At 35.0% G+C, this 24,165-nt stretch overlaps 1 protein-coding gene across 5 annotated transcripts in view; it reads left to right on the top strand.

Annotated features, from left to right (window-relative positions):
• The first annotated feature begins 9,305 nt into the window (after positions 1-9,305).
• Positions 9,306-24,165, top strand: part of LOC5579825 — a 416,229-nt gene continuing 401,369 nt past the window's right edge. For 2 of the 5 annotated variants that reach the window (XM_021838868.1, XM_021838867.1), the window contains exon 1: positions 9,307-9,738. The gene's annotated coding sequence lies outside the window, so the exon portion shown is untranslated. Of the gene's footprint in view, positions 9,739-9,898; positions 10,090-24,165 lie in introns of those variants that run through there. The other 3 variants (XM_021838864.1, XM_021838866.1, XM_021838869.1) reach the window with 3 other exon arrangements.

Below are 24,165 nucleotides of genomic sequence, written 5' to 3'. Positions count from 1 at the left end.
CTGGAAGAATACCAGAACGATTTATGGTAAAATCCCAGGAAAACCTTCGGTAGAATTCTTAAATGATATCTGGATGACATGGTACTCCCGGATGAATCTCAGAAGGTTTTACGAAACTTTTTTCTTAAGGATGAACAAAATCTGAAATAGCCGTTTTTTTTAAATCGACTTTAAAGTTTTGAATAATTTTTTTCAGTGTAGAAAATGTGTTTTTATTTTTTCAATATTTTTTTTCTAAAACTTCAGGAAATTCCACGACAGTCCCCCATACAACACTTTTTTGTAGGTCTTACCGTTTTAGAATTATACGGGTTTATAAAAAATGTAAAAAAAAACTTTGGGACTTAAAAAATTCGATGTTAGAAAAACTTTTTCCTCTAAAATATGCCCTATTTGCAATGTATGGACGACTTTTAGTAAATTTAATTACCAAACTTTTTGCTTAAGGATGATCAAAATCTGAAATGGCCGTTTTTTAAATCGACTTTAAAGTTTTGAATATTTTTTTTTTCAGTGTAGAAAATGTGTTTTTATTTTTTAAATATTTTTCTCTAAAACGTCAGGAAATTTCACGACAGTTCCCCATACAACACTTTTTTGTAGGTCTTACCGTTTTCGAGTTATACGGGTCTATAAAAAATGTAAAATAAAATCTTTGGAACTTGAAAATTTCGATGTTAGAAAAACTTTTTTCTCTAAAATATGCCCAATTTGCAATGTATGGACGACTTTTAGTAAATTTAATTACCAAACTTTTTGCATAAGGATGATCAAAATCTGAAGCGGCCGTTTTTTTTTTAATCGACTTTAAAGTTTTGAATCATTTTTTTCCAGTGTAGAAAATGTGTTTTTATTTTTTCAATTTTTTCTCTAAAATTTCAGGAAATTTCACGACAGTCCCCCATACAACACTTTTTTGTAGGTCTTACCGTTTTCGAGTTATACGGGTTTATAAAAAAAGTAAAAAAAACTTTGACCCTTTCCAAATGTTAGTCTAGATCGATTTTGAAAAAACAAAATATGCAAAGTATCTTAGTTTTACATACTTTTGACATCCAGAAAGTTTCATTGAATTCTGAAGGGGTGCTGCCAATCGCGTGTCGAGTTGGCGTGAAATCCATCAATTTGGAAGGGACACGGAAACCAAAATACACTCAAAATTTGAGTTCAAGCCAAGGGTGTGACAAAATCCAATAAAAAAACATAAAAAATATGTTGTAGATTTAAACAAACGGAAAACATTAAAAAAATTGTGTAAACATGTGTTTATGGCCTAAACTTAAGCGTTTGGCACTAAAATTGGGACAGGGCTTTAGGACCCTATTGCTAATAAAATTTGCTTAATATTTTCGAAAAAAAAAATAATTCTATGGATTTAACTTTCACGATTTTAAAAGAAATGCCACGGAGATACACGCACAAATTAAAGAGGGATTTCTGCAAGAATCCCAAAAATCTTTGCAGGAGAATCGCAGAGAGATGTCCAGAAGTAATACCGTAAGGGTCCTATAAAATTGATTTGAAGAATCTCAGAGCGATATCTTCAAGAATACTGAGGTTTCCGGAACTTAGAGATATATCAAAAACAATACCAAGATTCCCAGAACAATCTCAGAGGGGTTTTGAAAGAATTCAAAAGGAATCGGGCTATTGCCCATAGAATTCTAGAGCGATTTCCTCAAGAATAGGTAAGGATTTTTTCTTAGAATATCTATAATAATCATATGATCTAAAATATTGTAGAGGCAACTAGTAGCATCAATATTGCATTTAATCTATAAATCTTTATTCAGGTCTCCTCCAAATAGGGATGATTTGGTTGACATAAAAAGCTCAGAATATTGAACGGAAACTGTCATTATGTACGGGGCGTTTCATGGCGTTTTTAACAGCCTACTTGATGGCAAGACAAAGTTTGCCGAGATCACTAGTTTAAAATAAAATTTGTAACGTCGAACATGTTAATCTTTCTGCATGAACCAACAACAAGCAACAAACAAATTATGAGTTTTTCTCGTAATGCATAAGCAGCATAAGCATCATCCCTCTATTGTTAATGTATGGGCTTATTAGAATATCAAATCATTTCTATTAAAGTAGAATTGTTTTTTTTTTTTAATTTCTGTATTAGTATAATTTCAAACATTACATTCATTTCTTATATCTAGGGTTTCTGTGTTAGACAACACTATCATCCTAATTTAGTAAAACAAATTTAAGATTTTATTAACATATTGTTAACAACATATTACATTTCATTTGCCGTAGCAGTTAAGATTTTTTACAGGTGAGTTGATTTCACCTGCTTATAAGAGAAAAAAAAACGTTTTATACTTAACCTAACTTAACCTAAACATATAACGCATTAATCGTGGCAATAGAAGATTGTAACGATTTTTGCCTGAAATTATTAATTATTTTATTTGACATTTGTTCCAATGTTTCAACATTGGATATTCTAAGTAACTCATTGGCACTATACCAGGGAGGAAGCCTCAGAATCATTTTCAAAATTTTATTTTGAATTCTCTGCAGAGCTTTCTTCCTAGTATTATAACAGCTAGTCCATATTTGTATAGCATACAGCATGGTTGGCCTAAAAATTTGTTTGAATATCAAAAGCTTGTTCTTAAGACAAAGTTTTGATTTTCTAATAATAAGGGGATAGAGACATTTTACATATTTGTTACATTTGGCTTGAATGCATTCAATGTAATTTTTGAATGTTAAATTCTTATCTAGCATGAGCCCTAGATACTTAACTTCATCTGACCAATTTATCGTGACAACATGTCTACTTGGTTTCAAAAAAAGAGCTTTTGGTTTATGCAAGTATGAAAAAAAATATCCAAACTTTTTGCAATCGACCACAGATGACATACAGGCTTCGTCTTTTGGCGGAGAAGCTTGTGTCATCCGCAAACAAGGATTTTTGACATCCCTGAGCTAACTCATGTAAGTCAGATGTGAAAATATTGTATAAATTGGTCCGAAAATGCTGCCTTGAGGAACATCAGCTCTTACAGGAAGTTTTTTAGACCTGGAGTTCTGATAATTAACCTGAAGTATACGATTTGAAAAGTAGAATTGCTGCATACTCTTTAGACACGGCAACATTTTCAGAAAATAATCGAGGTACTTATTCCATGGATTTGTTTTTTTTTATTCCACTATAGAAATCTTGATAGATGTTTTAGACATTCCACCATAGATTACTCTAAAGATTCAGGAACTTTTCAAAAGATTCCATCAAGGGAACGACTCTTGAAAGTCTGAGAAATTTGCCTAATATTGCTTCAATGCCATTCATTTCCAAATATTTTTATCTCAGGATTTGTTGAAAAATGCTCTGGAATGTTCTCTAGTGATTTTTTTAAATAGATTCTTGTAGAAATTTCACTAATGATGGCACTAGAAACACCTGCATTATTCCAGAAAATTTGTGGTTTCCATCTAGGTATTCCAAATGGATTTTCTCAATTGTATTCTAAATTCAAGAATGTTCCTAAGCGTGAAAAGGTTTCTGTAGTTCTGTGTTCTGTTTTTTATATGAACCGCGTAAAAATAGTTTTCTGTACTATTTGGACCATGATATTATCCTGGATAGAGCTTTGCTAAGGATAGATTTTTTCAATTTAATGTGGAGTCATTAATATTAATCATTAGGCTGATACAAATACTAACTTTCTTTGATGTCAACCACCCCTTTTCCTTTTGAAAAATCGAGAATTTTGAAGGGAATATAAAAACAGATCCACATTTTCTTGAACACTCTATTTCAAATTTTTGAAGTAAAATACTGCTAAAATGATGATTCAGAAGACGATTAAAAAAGGACAAAAATGAATTTATAAAATAAAAACTTAATAAATTCCTTTTTTTAACTATTTTTTTCTTATTTATTTTGATCCCTCTTTTTGTACCTTCCAAGTGGTTTCGGACATTTACCCCTCTACCAGCAGGTTTATTTTTTACCGAAAAATAAATATTCAAAACGTGATTCCTACTCTGAATTGATCATACAAATCGATTAAGTATTTATGGAGATATCTGAAAATTACGGAATGATGTTTTTTAAAGTTTTCAAGATGTTTATTTGGCCAGCGTGGTACCAGAAACCTAAATGCTCATTACTCATTTTTTCACAACATACTCTCATTGATGAATTGTTCTGAACAGTGAATATTTGATTACTACGATAGAAATTCTTTAGCCCGCAAAATTTACGTTGATTATTGCTACACGACGGTCCCCCAAAGAATTTTGTAAAAACTCCGGATCCAGATAACCAATCACCAAAATCGACACATATTCTCAGACTAGAAGAGTTTTTTTGAGAACTTGTCAAAATATGGTGCAAAAATATCGAGAAACAAGGAAGTTATCGCGATATGAATAACTATTTTGCGGTAAAAAAATGAGGTGCTAGTGAAGGAGTTAAAATAATAATATTTTCATCGACCTAACTTATCTTGCGGCCCGCGCTATGATTTGAAAGAATTGAGTTGGCCCGCATAGTCCGTTAGGCTGAGGACCACTGATTTACACGTAATTTAGCAATGATATTATAATAGATCTATCATCCTCCTCTATTTCTCAGTGGTGATACAGTGACTCAATTTCATTTTCGTACGGGGCACTGTTTTCATATCAAGTTGGTATCAAACTATCAAATGGTGCATGGACTTCGATATACTTTATCAATAATGAAGGTCATGTAGGTGTCATCTATTGTTTGGCAATGACAAACTGTATTCATTTGCTTAAATCTTTGGAATAATGAAAAAGTATTGGGTTTGTGTCTATAATTGACCCAATTCCATATTCGTACACCTGACAAAATATACAATATTCAAAAATATTTTTTAACGGACTAGATGATTACTTAGGTTCTTCGTTGTGTTGTTCAGATGTAGTAGAGTACATTTGGAAAATTTATAAGCGGACTTATTTGAAACTTAAGTAAATTTAAGAAAAATACCACTTTCCCCATGTTTTTTGTTAAAATATTCGGTAAGTTGAACAATAATTTACATTTTTTTCAACATCACTTTCTTAGGAATGATTACTGCGAATATTGCACAAGTTTCAAAAAAATATAATCAGTTTTAGAGTAGCTAGGAGTGGATATCGACAATTTATACTTTTGGATCTTAGGTAATACAACATTTATAACAAATCCAATACCAAAAATTTCAGTCAATTTCTCTCAGTTTGGCTCCTAAATGGATATACATACACGCTAAGAAAATATTATACTAGATGGCTTAAATACCATTCTAAAACCATATTCGGTCTATTCACTCAGTGATATGCATTTTAGCGTTTTAATCTTGGCTAGCATAAACGGGGTTTATATTGATAAATGATTATTCAGAAATTATGCATTGAAGGCTTATAATCCTAAAATTCTGTGCTATGAATAAAATAAACCATTTTTCTTTAATTAAAGTAAACAAAGAATAGAAAAATGTGAGAATGTGATTTTTTGCATGTAACGCATTTATTTCAAGTTCTATCTGATATGCTACCCATTGCTGCTGCCAGTCTGTTCCTGTTCTGCTTTGGTCAGAATCCACCATTTCCAGCATATTTGCCGCAAATCCGTCTTGCTCACGATGGCCGGAATGGATGAGGTCTCCCGGATAATGAACTGGAATAGTGACAAAATGATAACAAAATTCCGAAATAAATATGATAAACGAACTTACCTCCATTCACCGCTTCCTGCGGCAGCTTTTTTTTTGTGCAAAAATCTCCTTCAAGGGTGCTATTTCTGATCTGAACCGGGAAAATCGCGGAAAGACCGGCATTGTGACGGCGAAGGATGATCTACTCCTGACACTTTTTATACACATTAACACATTTCTGTTTTTCTTTCTTACGATTTTCACTTGAGTCACAGCTCAATAAACTCAGATTGGCATGACACTTGGTGTTGGAGTCCAGTAATTTTACTATAATTGCGAAAAATGCTTAAGAACACGTTGTGATGTTGATTCTGATCTAAACAAAATGGTACTTTATTTTGAATAAGTCCCAAGAGTAGCGTGATTCATCACATAATCATGGTGAAAAATAATTCGAGAATAAGCATAATGAGGTATAAAAAATAATAACAAGGTGAATAATTTTTAAGATTCTATGAACATAGAAGAGCATTATAGTGAACAAATATTAAATCGTACACTAACTAGTATTTTCGTTCTTCTCCGTGTACATCTATAGTTAATGTTCGTATCAAAACATTGCGTAATTATTATTTTTAATTTACATTTTACAACCAAACCTGATTATAGAGATTTACAGAACAAATATTATTGCCATAACCGCAACACAAACGTTTTTTAAAATGATGAAAACAACAGGATATATTCTAGAAAAGACTACACACTTAATTTTCGTTTCTCAGTTCGGTAATTTATTTTACAGTTCTCGACTGTAAAATATAAAATTTACCGACTTATCAGCTTATTTTGTTGAAGTTTACTGTTATTCAGTACACATTTACAACTTTTACTGAATACAGTAATTGAAATTGCTGAGTGTATCATAAATGTTTGAATTTACTGGAACTCATCAGTAAAAAGAAAAAGTCAGTAAAAATTATTACTGAATTATTGGTTCAGGATATGCTTTTACTGAACAGTCAGCAAAACGAAATAAAAACATTATCCAGCGCATGCATAGAAGTGTCAAAAACGATTCGGTGACTTTATCACAAATTTCAACGGATTCCTGGTGTCGCTTCCTGAATGGAAATCGTTTTTGATTATTAATGCTGTGCTTTGCTTACTCATGGTAGGTACATTGTAAGATTATTAAGCTCACGACTATCAGATATTACAGAAAATGAGAATCGTTTTGCGCTCGAACAAATGATTGGATTACACTCAAATGATCAAATTGTTGCAAATTAATTTCGTTGGTGGTGAAAAGTAGGAGCGAATCTTTCCTTTACCAATTGTTATGTTTCCTGTAATTCCTTCTCAAATTCCATCGCGATCCAACACATTCTTAGAAATTATCGAGTGAACGAATCTTTTCGAGATTCTGCGATCGTCAGTAATCCTGTTCTGCTACGCAAACCAAATTTTTGGTGCCTTTTGTTGAATCCTACCATGAGGAGCTGGCATACGTATTTGTTGTTGGAAATATATCTATGAGGCAAAACGATTATTAGGCATACTGGGTTTCATTTAATAAGCCGAAAAACTCAGCAAATTATGGTAAACAAACCAATTTCACCGAAAAAGACAGCATTGTATGTGCAGCAAAAACTACTGACCAAATCAGCATTGTTTGACAGCGCATGAATCTATAGCTTTGGGATTGTTCAAATATTACGTAACGCAACAAGGGGAGGGAGGGGGTCTGACATAGTGTTACGGTTCATACAAAAATTTAAAAATTTAATTTAAAAAGCTGTTACGTCGGGGAGGGAGGGGGTCCAAAATTGGCAAATTTTGCGTTACGTAATATTTGAATGAACCCTTTACGGAGTTTTCGGTAGCAATAATTTTTACTGAGTTAACTCTGCTGTTCAAAAACCCAGTGAAATTTTACCGACTTCGGTAATCAAATCTAAGTGTGTATGTCAATGCTCTCTGCTCATTCAAGTTATTTTGTATTTTTCTTATGAAATTAATAAATTGCAAAATAGGGTGCTATTTTGAATATAATTTGAATATTAATTCAAAGATAATTGAATCTTGCGATAACATCAATTATGTGAAGGTATGTACAGCCTAGTTTAGGGTACTTTATTGTAAAACGAAATTCGTAGTTCAAATTCTTTTTACATCCACGTTCAAAATGAACCTATATCTGTTGTTTAGAATGAAAATTTGGTTCACATTGATTAAATAAATTATTTTAAAATGAGTTTTGAAGTTATGGCACTACAATTTTCTGAATTCAAAAGGGATTAAAACTGTCTATGATTTCTGTAAACTGTATATATTTCAACTAAATTTCTATCGGAGCTCACGAATATAATTAATAGATTGGATCCAATGACCAAAATGAATGTTATAGTTCGAATTACTGGATTTTTGAGCAAAAATCATTGGAAAACTGTCATTTCTAATAATTTTACCTAAATTTCATATATGTCCGCTAACAAATTGTATAAATCTACTTCACTACATCTGAACATCATAATAAAGCACTTCAGCAATCAAACAGAGCTTTTAAATTGTTTTGAATGTTGTACGTTTAAATTTTGGTAGGTGTACGAATATGGAATTGGGTGAATTTTTGACATAAATTCAATACTTTTCCATTAATTCAAAGATGAATGTAAATGGAAACATTATGTGATTAGCAAATAATAGATGACACCTATGACCTTCAATGTGGATAAAGTATTTTAAACTCAATACATCATTTAATATTTTTTTACTAACTTGATTTGAAAACAGTATCCTGTACGAATATGAAATTGGGCCACTGTAGTTTTAATTTTTGTCTTAATATTTGCTCAAAAACAAGACATTATAACAGCGTTGAATCGCCAGCCAGTCCCATCTGCATTTTCTTCAAAATTAAGTTGAGCTCAGTTTCGAACTTATGCTCTTGCAGCTAAACTAATGCGATAAAATTATTGGTTCGAAAAAAATAGGAAATACAGCAAGTCAAATGGTCCCAAAATGAAAAGTCACCGCATGTCATTTCCGCTCCGTGCAACACAAAATTGAACTTGGTTTTGTGGATTTTTATATTTTTCTAAGAAAGATATCATAGTAAAAAGCTAATTGTCAAAGTTTCATTAAAATTTGAACATGTTCCTATCCTCAGGATTTTTTTTTAAATGTTCGTATGGAAAACGAGTTTAGAAACTTTACAGCCCGTTTTCACAATGCCTACTTTTTAAAGATCGAACTGACTTGTGATTCACGGCAGATATGTTATGCACGAATATTGAAGCCTTCAAACATGATTGGTCGCAGGAGATTATTTTTTCAAATCAAAACACCGCTTTCAGTTTCACGAAAAAACTCCACTCCAAACACCCCACTGTGCATCATACCGCATCTGACAAGGAGCGCTCCATTGAAACGTTCTGAAACGCAACAATTCCTAGCTAACGGTACCCCCGACAGTTACCCACAGCAGCGCTCGACAGCCGAAAACAACAGTAAAATTACCGCTCTGTCGTCGCTCTTGCACAAGCCTCGCGTACACCACTACATCCCCATCCCTATCCGTACGAGCCGTTTTTGAAGGTAAACAAGTCCCCGCCCATGATGGTGTGTGTGAAAGCATGAATGAAATTGAATGTGCTGTCAAACTCACCGTCCAAATCGAACCCACCGAAGGAAAGTAGGCAGGATTCGCGATTCTCCCCACAAGAAGAGAAGACGACTTTTTTACTTTTCGGTGCGTGTGTGGTTTCGTTTCTAGAAGAAAAAGAAAAACAGCCTCCTGGTCCAAGTTTTGGTGTTATCGGTTTCGTGTTCTCGCGTCGCGGAAAGAAAAGTGAAAAACGTGCGGAATTTCGGCGGGTTTTTTGAAAACGGCGCGCGCGGTTCAAATGTCCGGTTCGGGAAACATCCGGCGAGGGAAATAAAATTCACGGTGTTGGTTGTTGCTGGCGCGGTAGGCGCTGAAAAAAGTCAACCACGAAGACCTCCAAGACGAAGACGAAAGGCAAAAAGAGCTAGCATCTGTCCGGATCGGAGGAAGGTCTTCCGGTGGTGGCCACTGGTCACATTGTCCGCCGCGGTGCATCAGCAGGTGAGTGCTCCCCAAAGGGTCCACGGGGGGAAAATCTCCCTCCTTCAGTGACAGCAAAAAGATCCATAACCTCTCGTGTGAGTTGTGGAAGACGTCCCTCTCGCTCTCGATTGCGTGTGGGGGAAAGAGACGGCCATCGAAGGGCTAAGAACTTGGCTGTTTGATAGCGCAGTGAAGAAGACAATCAAAAGTCGCAACGAGTGAAACATCAATTCGGAATCGAAACGACAAGGAATTGCAGGAAAAAGTCCTAATTTCGAAGTTTTAAAACCAACGAAAGAGCAACACTTGGACGTGGAAAGCCGAAAAGGGATTGGACGAACGAAATTCAACTCGAATCAACCGGAACAGGTTTGTTATGGTTGGGAGAAATGCCTTCACAAGGTGGGATTTGCATGAGTTCCGCTTGTTCGATTTGTTTACGTGATCGGCAGCTTGTCCGCCTTCCGGAACCATGCGTACCGGAACGGATTTCGCGGGATCAAACCGAACAACATCATTTCGATCAGGTACATTCAGGATATCCCGCGAAAATCGCCGGAAATCGACCGAAGCAGCTGACAAACATTGGAAACGACGGAATAGAGGTCATTAACCCTTGCGTTCAGAGACCAAAGCAACAACAGCATATAGAGCCATAGAGTGGATATCGACACGGGCAGCAGCTTCTAATAATCGGTGGAATGTAACATTCGAATTGGGATATTTACGAGAATGCGTAGTAAAATTGTTTTTCAATGCCACGGGCGAAGCGAAGATAAAAATGACGAAGCAAACATTACAAGAAGACAAGGGTTCGCTTCGAATGGTTATCAGAATGTAGTTGTCGCTGTCGAAAGCTGTGATTCGGAAACTGAGTTTTGCCACCAGCAGAGAAGCATTTCTATCGCAAAAGACGATCTGATAAGGTTGTTATCGCTCGAGTGGATGGTAGAGAAGAAAACGACGACGATGCAGAACTGGAAAATCTAAACGTTTTGAAGTCTCTACCTACCGCATCATACGTATCAGTGTACAAGGAGGATCATTGCATCCGGATTATCTTTCGCTCATTCAATAATTGGTATTAGGTACAAGACCGTTCTCTGCTCAAAACCTGAAATGGAAAGGCCCCCTAGTTACGGAGCCCCAATCCAAAGGATATGGATGAGACAGGGTTCAAACATTAGTTTAATCGTACAGTCGTCCCACAGTTATGGATAACCCACGGATATGAATCAGTGTTGTATTATAGTTTGAGTGAAGTCAGTCGGTTGAACAAAATCCCCTCGCGAACTCTAAGGATTTCTAAGTGAACAAAGTTTGTTTACTTAATGGTGACTTTACTTCTTCTGATGGAGAAGTTCTGGAATGTTAATTCAATAAACACTTCCCCAGATGTGTGACAGGGTGTCGACTACCTGGAAAAACCTGGAAAGTCAGGGAATGTCAGGGAATTTTACATGGAGTCAGGAAAAAAATAGCATAGCATATGTTCCAATATCCAAATTTATATGTTCTGATATAAAACAGATACTATTTTTAATTTGTTACAACTGAAAACTTACTCATATGGTTGTCTGTAAAGTTAATCGTGAGGCTATCCATGAAAACAATAAATTGCAATTTTTAGGTATTGATTTCAAATAGCTAACTTACCATCTCGACATTCCTTTGGAAATTTTGATATGTTCTCAACTTATTTTCACTGAAAACGTTCAAGTTTCCGAAATTTTCGGATGGAATCTTGGTGAAATCGTCTTGTCTTCAGAATTCAAATTAAATTAATTAAAAACTATTTTTTCAACGCATTCTTGTTTTTTTTTCTTAATACAAATTTCGTGAGTTAAGACCCTAAATCCACTCATTGTCTAATGGACATTGACATTTACTATGACATATTCAATAAATATGCTAAAACGACGAGTAGGAAATACTTGTATTATAGGACATGAAAATCTGTAGGAATATAAATATGTAAATACTTCATATTTTAGGACAATTTGAGTTGTGATGTATTTGTTTTTCTAAACATAAAAACCATTGAAACTTAAATTAACATTTGGAAATTCCAACGAAAATGTTTTTAGAACTGATAAGGGAGTATAAACAGCATATTTACTTAGGTGCCCCAAAATGAGTCATCTATAATTTCATTTCGTGTTATTCATCATGTTAAATGTGTTATATGTACAAACCGTTCTCATGTAAATATGTCAATTTGAAAAGAGTCACCTTCGCACTGTTCCTATTGTTCCGCAAATAAATTTGCAAATATTTTTTTAGAAAACCGCTACTTGTTTTCCTTTGGTTCATGGGAATATATGTTGAAAATTGGATCACATTTCCCGCAGTAAATCTTGAATAACTCAAAAACGCATAAATTTAGGGATATGATGCCTTCGGCACAAAATTCCTTACAATGTTTCCCATCTTTTAATAAGTAACGAATAATTCTAGCGTTAAGTAAAACCCACATAATAGCCACTTTTTTAGACAATACAATAATACCTCGATATAACGTAATTCGATTTTTGTTTTCGTTATGTGATATCGAGGTTAAGTTATATCGAAGCAAAATATTTTATTTTCTAAATGTTGTTCAACATGTATTGTTTGATGAGAAAATTGATCTAAAATTGGTGTTATTGACCTAGCAGGCATATTCAGTTTCTCTTACATTCTTTTTTTCGATATTTTTCCGCGTTTATTTCTTTTTTTATTTTAATTCATTTTTTTTACGTCTCTATTGCAGTAATCCTTCAAAAAATGTAATCCGGAAATTTTTTTTTAAACAAACCCTTCCATAATTTCTTGACAGAATTTAAGAATAAATTTTCCAATAAGTCTTCTATAAACTTATGAGAGATTTTATGAAGAAATCATTAGAAAACTCCATTAAAAACAGGAACTTTTCTTGAAGGATTTTCCATGGAAAGTTTCTGAACCAATATGTGATGAGACTATCGGCAGTATACTAGGAGAACTTTGTTGGGGATCTGGGGAACTTGATCAGTTTTTGAACGAATTCCACAATATATATTTTGAAATAAAAAATCCATCGAAAGTTTCCTAGATGAATACTTTGAGAATTACTAATTACTAGAATAACCCACTAAAAAAAACAGAGATCTTTCTTAGGAATTTCCTGATAGAATCAATGAAGGATTTCGTTCCACATAGAATCCTTGAAAAAACTTAAGTGGTACATAGAATGGTTCTTGCATAAATATTTGAAAAAAATCTGCAGAAACTCATAATTAAATTGCTGGAGATATTTCGAGAAGATTGTTTTTCAGGTTTTTAGACGATAACCTATACGATTTTTTGGAGTAATTTCTAAAGCATTCCAAGAATATTATTGGATTGTCCCTTAAATGGGCCGCTGGAAAAATAGATGAAAAATAGCTGGAATAATTGATGAATCTCTGATGAATGAGACTCAGGAGAAAAAAAGTATCGTAGGCGAAATGTTTTACAGAATTCATAGTTGAATCCACTTTATATATTGGACAAATTATTTGGTGAAATTCTTGATCAAAGACACAGTAGATTTTATAGATATATTGAAAAAAACTATTGGAGAAATGTATAATGCTTGAATTTAAAATTCGTAGAATCCACAATTCCTGGGACATATTCTCGATAAATTCTTGGAGAAATATTTGAACCATTTACTAGTGGAATTTAATGAGATTTTTCTGACGAAATTCTTCCAGGAATCCTTAAGACGGGTGTCAGTACTGATAAAATATCCCTAAAAACTCTTGAAGGAATCCCTGAAATAGCTTTAAAAAAACATCTGGTAGAATCCCTGGAATAATTTCTGAAGAAAATCTCAGAAGTATTTATACATGAATATCAGGAGGGATCACTAGTGGAAATCTTGGGGATCCCTATCGGAATTATTAAGAAAAAAAAAATCAAGTTTGATACATGACTATCAGAAGGGTTTAAGATGAGTCCATGGAGAAATTATTGGAGGAATCCTCGGAATGATTCTAGTTAAAATCCGTGACGAAATTACAGGAGAAACATCTTTTCTTGAGAAATCATTTAATGAATATCTGTCGGAACTTCTTAAGCACTAGCTTAATGTTTCCTTAGGTATTTTTAGAAAAAAAATATTATCCAATATACGGTAAATGGATTGGCGATGGCAGCGTGGCCCGTCAACACACAAGTCTAATCCGAGTTTGATCTAGTTTTTTTGAATGCAAACTCTAAATCAATAATAATCAAAGTTTACATAGAAAATTGACTTGAGTGGCAGGCTTGATTCCAGTGGGAGCGTAAATGCAACAAAAATAAAGAAGAATGATTTTGTCATTGCTGTCCATTCGTATAAAATGTACAGCAATGACAAAATGTGAGTTTTCACATTGAGCTTAGCTCGTTATCGATTTATGACTGTATTCAGTACTTGCATTGCTCTGATTTAGTGTTGGTTGGTGTTTGAATCTTGAAGAATGTTTATTGTACTTTATAATTCATATTTTAATAAAAAATAGAAAAATGAAAGGGAGCCAAAAAAAGTTACGTTATTTCGAGGTAAAAGTTACGTTATATCGAGTTACGTTATAAAGAGGTTACGTTATATCGAGGTATTACTGTAGTGAAAGTTTCATTAAGATTTGAATATGTCCCAATCCTTTGGAATTTTTTGAATATTCGTATGAAAAACGATTTTGGAAACTTCAAACCCCATTATCTCAATGCCTACTTTTTACAGATGGGACAGACTTGCGATTCGCGGCAGTTCAGTATCCTAAACATTGGCTTCAGTTGTTTTCTGTTTTAGTAACTGAAATGCAATTACAACTTCCAGTATCCAAGAATCTTCACAGATGGCTCAAAAATTGGGACACAAACTGGAGCAGGAATCTACGGCCCTGGGACAAACGTCTCCGTGGCGATGGGAAGCTATCCAACAGTATTCCAAGTGGAGATTTTTGCCATACTAGAATGCGCTAATATTTGTCTTAAAAGAAAATACAGACATGCAGATATCTGTATTTTTTCTGATAGCCAAGCTGCGTTGAAGGCATTGGGCGCATATAAATGCTCATCAAGACTTGTCTGGGAATGCATTCTCTCATTGCGAAATCTAAATCTAAAAGATGTTTAGTTCCAAATGAAACTATCACGAAAAGACTCTTAGAGCTCAACTAGAGAGTTCTTTGAATATACACTGGCATATTAACTGGACACTGTCCGAGTAGATATCATTTAAATAATATTGGTCAGGTTCAGAATGATATCTGTCGTTTTTGTAATATGGAACGCAAAACATCGGAACATCTGCTCTGCAGTTGTAGTAGCGTAGATCCAAATTTCTAAACGGGGGTTATTTACAACCAAGTGAAATTTGGACTGGAAATCCCAGTAAGGTTGTGGGTTTTATTAACTCTATTTTACCTGACTGGGAAAAGACGCGTCAAAGTGCCTAAGCTGTTCACTTGATTCATGGTGGACAGTTTTAGTTCCTTCAATGATGCGAATAGTAAAAAGGGATATGCCACAAAACTTCAATCCAATGGACGCAGTGGCTTAACCTTCCCAACAAAAAAAAAATCCAAGAAGGCTTGAAGCACTTACATTTTATTACAATCGACAGTATGTTTTATATTTTATGGAAATTATTTTGAATACATAATTTAAAACAAGTGTTTGATTTCCCTGGGCTTGGGATTATATTTTCCAGGGGGCGATGAATTTTGATAATTGATCGCTGTTGTTAGTAGTTTTGATTAGATGTTGGGTAAATTTCAAAGCAATGGCAACCTTTTTATTACAAAATTTAGATATTATCTTCTGACCTAAAGATTCTGGTTAAACTACTGTACTATGCAGTTGGGCTGCACTACGCTATCACTCATCAAAATTACTTTCACTTCGGGAAAATATAATTTCAAACTGGCGAGAAGATTACAGACTGAGGGTGGGTTAGGAGCACAATCAGACCCTTGAATGTGCAATGTGGGGTAGTGATTGGGAATGCCATTGACGGTTTGTAATCTTCTACGAGGTTTTCGAAAACCAACAGGGCGCGTGCACCGGGTTGCGGATAGGAGCAAAGGGAGATCAAAAGCATCTACCTAAAATAATAGAGCAAAAAGCCGTTCCATGATTAGGTAATGTTAAGCGATCTTCTATGGTGTTCTAGTACTATAAAATTCTTCACTCACTGGGAATTCTGGCCTTGATAATATCAATAGTGATAAAAACATAAAATAATACCTAATACTTAATAAGTACAATGTAGCTTTAATGTAGTAATAAATGAAATAAAATCAATTTTCTATACTTGACAAGGTTTTGAAGACAATCAATGAGTGAAAGAACTACCTATTAGAAAAGCCACATCAGCTAAGTCTATACATATACAAATGTTGGTCATAGGGTCATGGCGAGCATTCGATATGTATGTCTATGACTGATTCTGATCTAATAGGGGCACTAGAAGACCACACGGACAATTTCGAAACAAATTATTTTTATACATCGGTCTTACGTTCCGAAAGGCTCAGCTATGCTGCAAAGTAATTTTATATCAGTGTAAAAACAGATAAAGTTTGTAAAGTTATCACCATCGATTAAATTGCGCTCTGTATAGTAATGTTCATTCAGTATCAAAATCTCCTAAAGCGTCGCATTGTGCCATCAGCAGCCCTTAGCATCACTCTCATATTGTTATTATTTTGTTGTTTATAAAATTTCTAGAAAGCGATCAGCATATTCTTTCTTACTTGTACAATGGCCGATCTATTTGGAATTTTAATAAGTCAAATCAAACTTCAAAACTCAAATTAAATTGCTTTCAGCACATTTACATTTTGCAGCATTAATCGCATTACTGTGTCAAGTCTTCTCCATTCCCTATACCCTACCCCAACCCTTCTTATCCTTTCCGATGGTGTTCAAGTGGTCCGCATAGACTATTACGGCCATTACCTATCCCTTACCCCGGCTTTGGACTGACTTGCGCTCTCATTGCCCCACCAAACGCTGCAAAATGAAAATGAAAATGAAATAATTTAAAACAAGTGTTTGATTTATGAGTATTTGGAAAAAAAATCCACACGGTACTAAATTCTGAGAAGTGCTCTCGTTTTGCATATATAAGATTCTAGTAATTTTAGATCAGGATTGAAATATACTTATTTATAAGGATACATCATTTAAAAAAATAGATGTTTTGTTTTCAAATGATAACTACTGCATACTATTGCAAATAGTCAGTATTGTATCTTTAAAAAGTTAGTAATTGTCAAAATGCTCATAGGAACACTAAGCCGAGAAGCACGTCATGTCTAAGTTTGGGCGTGACGTCAGAACGAAGCAGTATTATGTTAAAAATCATACATCTGTCGGTTGCTAGCAACACATTCAATGGTCTGGAATTTTTCTGGAAATCGTCTGGAAGGTCAGGGAAAGTCAGGGAATTTTATTTTCAAAATTTAGTCGACACCCTGTGTGAACATAGCATCTGCTGATGAACGAAATGTCTTTCCATGTAGTAACGAGTCTCTAGCTTTGGCTCGCAGTATCGTAACTACAGAATCGATTCAATAGTTCAATAGTTGTTTATTAGAAAATACGTAAACCTTTTACATTTTATGCTTAGCTGAGGTCAAGGAGAAACAAATGTTTAACTTTAGGAAATCTTGAACAATAGCAAATTACATTGGTGTCTTAAAGCAATGGTTACAGAGACTGTCTAAAACTATGCACTGTAGGTTTGATCCGTGTCTCCAGGGAAAGGTTGTTCCAGAGGCAGACTCCATGTACTAATACACTTTTTCTCAGTTGAGTTGAATGGGGTGGTACGACGAACGACCGGCTGCGTTGCATTTGACCTTGCTGTAGGTGCTTTCGAATGTAGCAACAGATTCGGTAGATATAGTTGTCTGGAAGATCTCGACCAAACACACAGTTCCTCCTACCTACTGTAGTATCTCGGGATGCATTCTATGTACAAAACGGATTGTTGATTTAAAACATCGATGCAGTCGGTTCCTTAGGGCTGCGTTCCATCCGGGATAATAGATCACATCTGCGTAGGTGAAAAACGGTGCAACTGAGCGAGTTTCTGACTAGTCGCTACCGGAAGGACGGACGCAAATCTCCTGAACGTTCGTAGTGTTCCATAGACTTTAGCAGTTACGTCGTCCACCTGATGACGCCAAGTCAGGTTTTTGTCCATGCAAAGGCCGAGATTCTTGACTATTAGTCCGTTCGATTACCTCGTTGCAGAAAACTATGTCGGACTACGTAATGACTGTACCTTCACGGGTGAAGATGATGGCTTGAGTCTTCTTGGGATTTGGAACCATACTGTTAATGGTTGCTCAGCGTTCGAGCTTGCTATGGTTCACGCTGTTGAAGGCAACGGAGAAATCGACCAGCACTATGACCGTGCAGAAGTTCTTGTCATATTCGCTGTAGATATCGTGTACAACTTTGGTTAGAGCAGTGGTCGTGCTGTGGTTCTTACGATACGCAGACTGATGTTTTGCGAGGAGAGCAGGATTGGACGATACTAGGTCAGGGTGTCGACTACCTGGAAAAACCTGGAAAGTCAGGGAATGTCAGGGAATTTATTTTTGACCTGGAAAGTCAGGGAAAATCAGGGAATTTCACTTGAGGTCAGGGAAAATATATCAGTACTACAACATCAAACGAGTTTATGGTCTGCATAGTAATTGATCATGCTAAATCAATACACCTTCAGCATGGTTTTGCTTTGTAGCCGTGGACTCTAACCACTCGACTAAGGAACCAGGACCCAGAAAATTCTTCAGATATTCTGAGGATGATTCTCACCCAATTCTCAAATCATTGAAAAGCAGAAATTTCAGGAATATCATTTGAAATAATCTTGATAATCTATTGACAATTTGTGATATTACTTAGAGATACTCGTAGATGAATTCTTAGAAGAATTCCTCGGAGCATTGCTGAAGGTACGACAATTTTAAGAGAAACATTAGAAACCTTCTAATCAGCGCATTGTTCAAGCCCTGAATGCATTCCGTTGAGAATATTTAGATATTTTTTTCGGGGAGAAAAGCTAAGGGTAATTCATATCGTAATCCTAAAATATTACCTAAAAAAATACCTGTAATGAATCATCGTGAAACATTATCAAAGACATTCTAAGACAAACAAAAAATGAAAACAATTTGAAAAAAATCTGTGTCATATTGAAAAATATTTTTATAAGTATTCCTGAAATAATTCTAGGAATTCCAAATGCTATTTTTAGAAATATTTGAAACTGAAAGAAATTCTCTAACAATTTTTAGAGAATCTTGGGGATGAGGAGCTTTTGGAGGAAATCTTTCAAGAGTTCAGTGAGAAGTATTGAAGGAATATCTGGAAAAATATCTTAAGACTTTCAAGAAGAATTTCTGAGCAATCAATGTGGAATTCCTTGAAGCAATTCTCCAAGAAAGTTCTATGACAATGGCTAGAATTTTGCCTAGAAAAAGAAATAGCCAAATTTTAGGATAGCTTTCTTCCACTAAAAAAGTATGGTATAAAGTCCAAAATTTTCATTCATGCCTAAAATTTTAAATTAGGTCTGAGGTAGTTCACTAGCTGAGAACATATTTTTCATACGGATCTTCAAGTTTGAAAAGTAAATAGATTCTCAATTGGGTTGTTTAGTGAAGAAAAATTCACAGTTTGTTGCAGCTTGATCGAAAGAGCACATCATTCTAAGTATAACACGATTTTATTGCATTCCAATAACTCAATGTTGATATTATAAATGATTAACAAAAATTTCAATCCGTTGACTCAATGACGTTTCAATTTACACAATGACAGTTCGTCCCGAAGTAAAATTTGCCGAGGGATAATTCAAAAGTGATTTCCATACTAATTTCAAACGTGTTTTAAAAATAGTTCCAGGTAACGGAAAATTGAAAATTGAAACTTTGGATTCTAGTTCAATTTTTAGCGTAGATTCGGAATATGTAAGAAAATTGATACCCCTGAACAAGCCAATTGTCCAGTTTTATCACATCAACTTGAATAAGCGGTCAAGAATGTCATCTGGCAAGTACATATATCCCAATAAAGTAAAATCTTTTGATCAGTTTATTCATACGACCTATAACATAAACATCATAAAAATCGTCGAATATGTATCTTGTAGAAATCGTATTTCGGTTCAAATTAACCAACTCGGTGGTCTGGAACTTTTCTGGAAAATGACTGGAAGGTCAGGGAAAGTCAGGGAATTTTATTTTCAAAATTGAGTCGACACCCTGTAGGTAGTCAGAGAGTTGCGGAAGGAGGATCTTCTCGAGAATTTTTGAAATTGCGGGCAGCACGCTGATTAGTCGATAATCCTTTGGTACCGTTGGGTTGGCTGATTTGGGTAAGGGGGTTACAATAGCTTTTTTCCATCTCGAGGGAAACGATTCTGCGTCTATTATGGAGTTACCTAGATGGACTAAGTGCGGAAGTATGAACGGAGAAGGCAGTTTGATAAACGAGATTGGTATATTATCGCAACCGTTGGCATTGGTGTGGTGGATTTCCCAATGATCGTGCTCTGCCCATAAAAGCATAACTGTCCCATATTGATTTCCTCAAAACATTTTTGTTTGGCTGGTTACATTTGATTTTAAGTTTATTTCCATGTGCGCACATAAAATTAAGGAGTTTCATTTCAAACTAGTGCTGTCCCATATTGAAAAATAAAGGACTGTTATCTATATATAACACCTTGAAAAATGTATAATTTTTCTGTAGGAAAAAATTCCCAACAAAAAACTTTATTGCGAGCACATATTGATTGACATTCGACATCTGAAAATTCATTCCATTTTATAATGCAGAATATCACATTGATTCAACAAGGAGTCGGCTCAATACCGCGCTCTTTAATGCGAAAACAAAACACATCTGTTAAGCCAGACCATGGTGAGGCTGGTAAGATCGACTATGTGTCCGGTCGATGATCTATCAGCTTGTATAATTGTTTGCCTTCGCAGGGTATGTGCCACTCGATATAAAATATGAAAATAATCGATTGACAAATAAAACTCTCAGATATAGGTAACTGAAGAAGTATTCAATGAAGACTACAACTAGAAACAAACCCAATCCTAGTTTCAGGTGTTACAAACCAGTAACAGAAAAAGAAGTTTGAATTGACTAGTGCTTATTTTGAATTATCAAAAACAGATCCCGTTGGGAACAATAGTTAGTAACACAAAAATAGCTCATCCAAGTTGAGTCGACTATTCATTTTGGAAAAAATAGAAGTTTTTACGATGTTTTGGTTTATTATTTAGATCAGGGTTTCTCAACCGGTGGTCCGCGGACCCCTAGGGGACCGTGAAGACTTCTCAGGGGGTCCGCGAAGCCGTTTATTAATGAGTATTATTTTTGACATATTTCGTCAGTTTCATCCACAAAAAGTTCCTGTGGACTTCCTTAGCGAATTATTCAAGGGATTAGAAAAAAAATCGAAAATATATACTGTTTACACTCAAACCACTGACGAAATCTTCTTGAATCCACCAGCAGGATTTTTAATGAAATTTTCTAAAGATGTTGAAGGCAGAGGACTTAAAAAAAACTACGAAGATTCTTTAGAACATTCAAAGAAGCTTATAGAGGTCGAATCCTAGCATATAACTTCGTGGATTCTGTTGCAACGTTTGATGTACCCGAAACAATCCTTCAAATCTAGTAAAAAAATACGACGTTCCTCGGATAAATCTTTATTTTAGATACCCCTGGAAAAACGTTAAACAAATTTCTTGGAGCTGTTTTTGTTGAAATTTTCTCAACTAACTGATTTGTTGTAGGATTTTATAAGATCCTTTAAAAGTTTCTTTATCCGATTCTTGGAAAGGTGTGTCTATCAAACACCTTTCCAAGAATCGGATAAAGAAACTTTTAAAGGATAGCAAGACTTTTAGTGGACTCTGAATGATCTTGGAACAATTCTTCCACATATATGAAGGCGTCGGTGAGTCGCTGGCCTTTCTTTAAGTGTCATATAAACATTATCCTTTCCTTTCCTCGTAACGGAGAAGAAAGGGGTGACCGGCAATGAAAATTGTCATGTCATCTCTGACTTTTGATTGAACAGCTATTTCATCCAAAATAGTTTTATAAGTAATTGGAATAAGAGTGGTAAAGTAAATAACATGACAGTTTTAAGTACGTAATCAATGAACTACTCTGTTACCGCGCAATGCAATGCAACGGATTCTTATGTCGAGTTGGTTTTTTAACCTAGGTTGGAACTGGCAAAACCCGTTCTGAATTACAGTTTCAACCCCAACCTGAATCAGGTTCGAACGAACTACAATTTGCTTGACGTTTGTTTGTTTATGTGTTGATCACCGACAAAGTTCCTAAAAACGAAAACGACATTAGAAAGATGTTTGATAGACTCATGGACTTTTATTGGACTCCGAATGAACTTGAAATAATTCTTACGTTATCTGTGGTGGATTACAAAGAAAATTATCGGGTGTGTCTGTCAAAGATATCTGTTGATTCATGAATAATCTTTGAAAAGTGTCCATGAACTTTTGTTTGGAGATCATCAGCTTTAGGGGTCCGCGGAAAGTTTGTAAAACTTTGAAGGGGATCCCAGCTTCAAAAAGGTTGAGAACCACTGATTTAGATTTTAATCTTAAAAGAGCATACGGAAGTGAGTTTCGAGCGAAAATTTATTTAGACAAATGTTTGACTTAGTTCATTGTTAGTTTATTTGAAGAAAATATAAAATTAATTAATTTATACTACTTTTACTGGCAACTGCTCACAGAACGGTTTCTTCTCGTTTGGTGTTACAGAAGAAATAACTTTCACTAGTGCTTCCTTTCTGTCTGGTTTAATCCCTCTAGGATCCTTGTTGTATTTCAAACATTTTTGAAGTTGAAGCCCACACAATGAACCATCTTTTGATGCTTCTTTGGAAGCAATATACATCGTTTAAACGTATTTCCCTTTGACGGCAATCCTCTATACTGGAGCTCACAACTTCTTTTTCTATAACGATCTGACGATGCTTGGTCGCGTTTTATCTCAATTCTTCGATTGGTAGAACTTCCATCAGAGTTGACTTCAAGATCCTCGTCCTCTGGGCCATCAGAAAGATCGACCGGCAACATCATGCCGCATTTCGAATGCATCAAAGTCGAGCGAAGAAACCGCATTTTCTATCCTTTTAGACGATACTTCGAGGTGTTCATCCTGAAGGGTAGGTTCTGCCTGGAATGGAACTTTGTGTGAATCTCAATTTGATTCAGGAAACAGCTTTTCAGCTTTTTTCATTTCCACTTTTACTCAAATAGCATTTAAACAACTCAAGCGACATTATATACTGAGTCAACGTTCTGAGCAGGCGGTGAGTCTGATATGACTTTATTTCTGATGCATTGCAATAAAATATTTAAAGAATTTTCTTCAATTTTATGCTCTTGTAATTATGTTTCCGTGAGAAACTCTTCAAAACACATCTAGACGCTTTGTATCAAACACGATGTTGCTCTGCTGGATATTTATACCGGCATTTTCAACACTAAATTGGCAATTCTCTAATGATCTGATATTCAACTTCATCCACGAATTTCTCGATCCACGGTAATTATTTTTTCTGGAGCATGTTGGTCAAGTAGCGCTTCGAGCTCGGAGGACAGGAGTGGAGATTTCGTTTTAATGTTTTCAGATTTTTATTTTCCATATGAAAACGAACATGAACATTATAGGACGATTTTTGCATGGGTAATACTGTAAAACACTGGGGGGATTAGGGATTAGATTATATTTTTACATTCAGAATGGAGATGTTTTGAATGCAATTTTGCAAAACTATTCAAGTTAGTTGGATGAACATGTTTACACCCATTACAAAAATTCATGTCCTTTGCACATGACGGGAATTAGGAGTATTTCCTCAGTGCACCTTTAAGCAGTTTTGCTACCAGGTATATTTCAAGATTCTAGCGTGATATTACTGTGTAGTTTATCCCGAGAGGAGAACGTGCGTGGTATGAAGAAGCAAAGAGTTTTAGACCAATTAGTCTGCCCTGAACTTCTGAAATGTCTGGAGCAACTTTTGCAAAGAAAGCTCTCCGTTTATAATTGTGGAAGTGCTCATTGAACACTATGCTGAGAAGGAGGCTCTGTCCTAGTGAGCACGTAATACAAAGAAGAAGAAGAAGAAGAACGATGAAGTTAAGGTCAATCAAGATAGTTGGTGTGTTCTGCAAATTTGTGTGACTTCGGAAATTGAACAACTTTGTGGAACAGACCAACTATCCACGACTTACCGTTTCCGAATTAAATTAAAAAGTCTCTCGGTTACTTACTATTGTCTTTGAACAACCCTCTGATACTCTATGGGAAATTACTGCAATGTTATAATTCCCTTACAAGCAAAACTTCAAGTTATTTGTGGTTCGTCAT

Source organism: Aedes aegypti, chromosome 1 (assembly GCF_002204515.2).
Source record: "Aedes aegypti strain LVP_AGWG chromosome 1, AaegL5.0 Primary Assembly, whole genome shotgun sequence".
NCBI lineage: Eukaryota > Metazoa > Arthropoda > Insecta > Diptera > Culicidae > Aedes > Aedes aegypti.
Note: the sequence above shows the minus strand (reverse complement) of the source record. Positions and strands in the feature narration are given on the sequence as shown.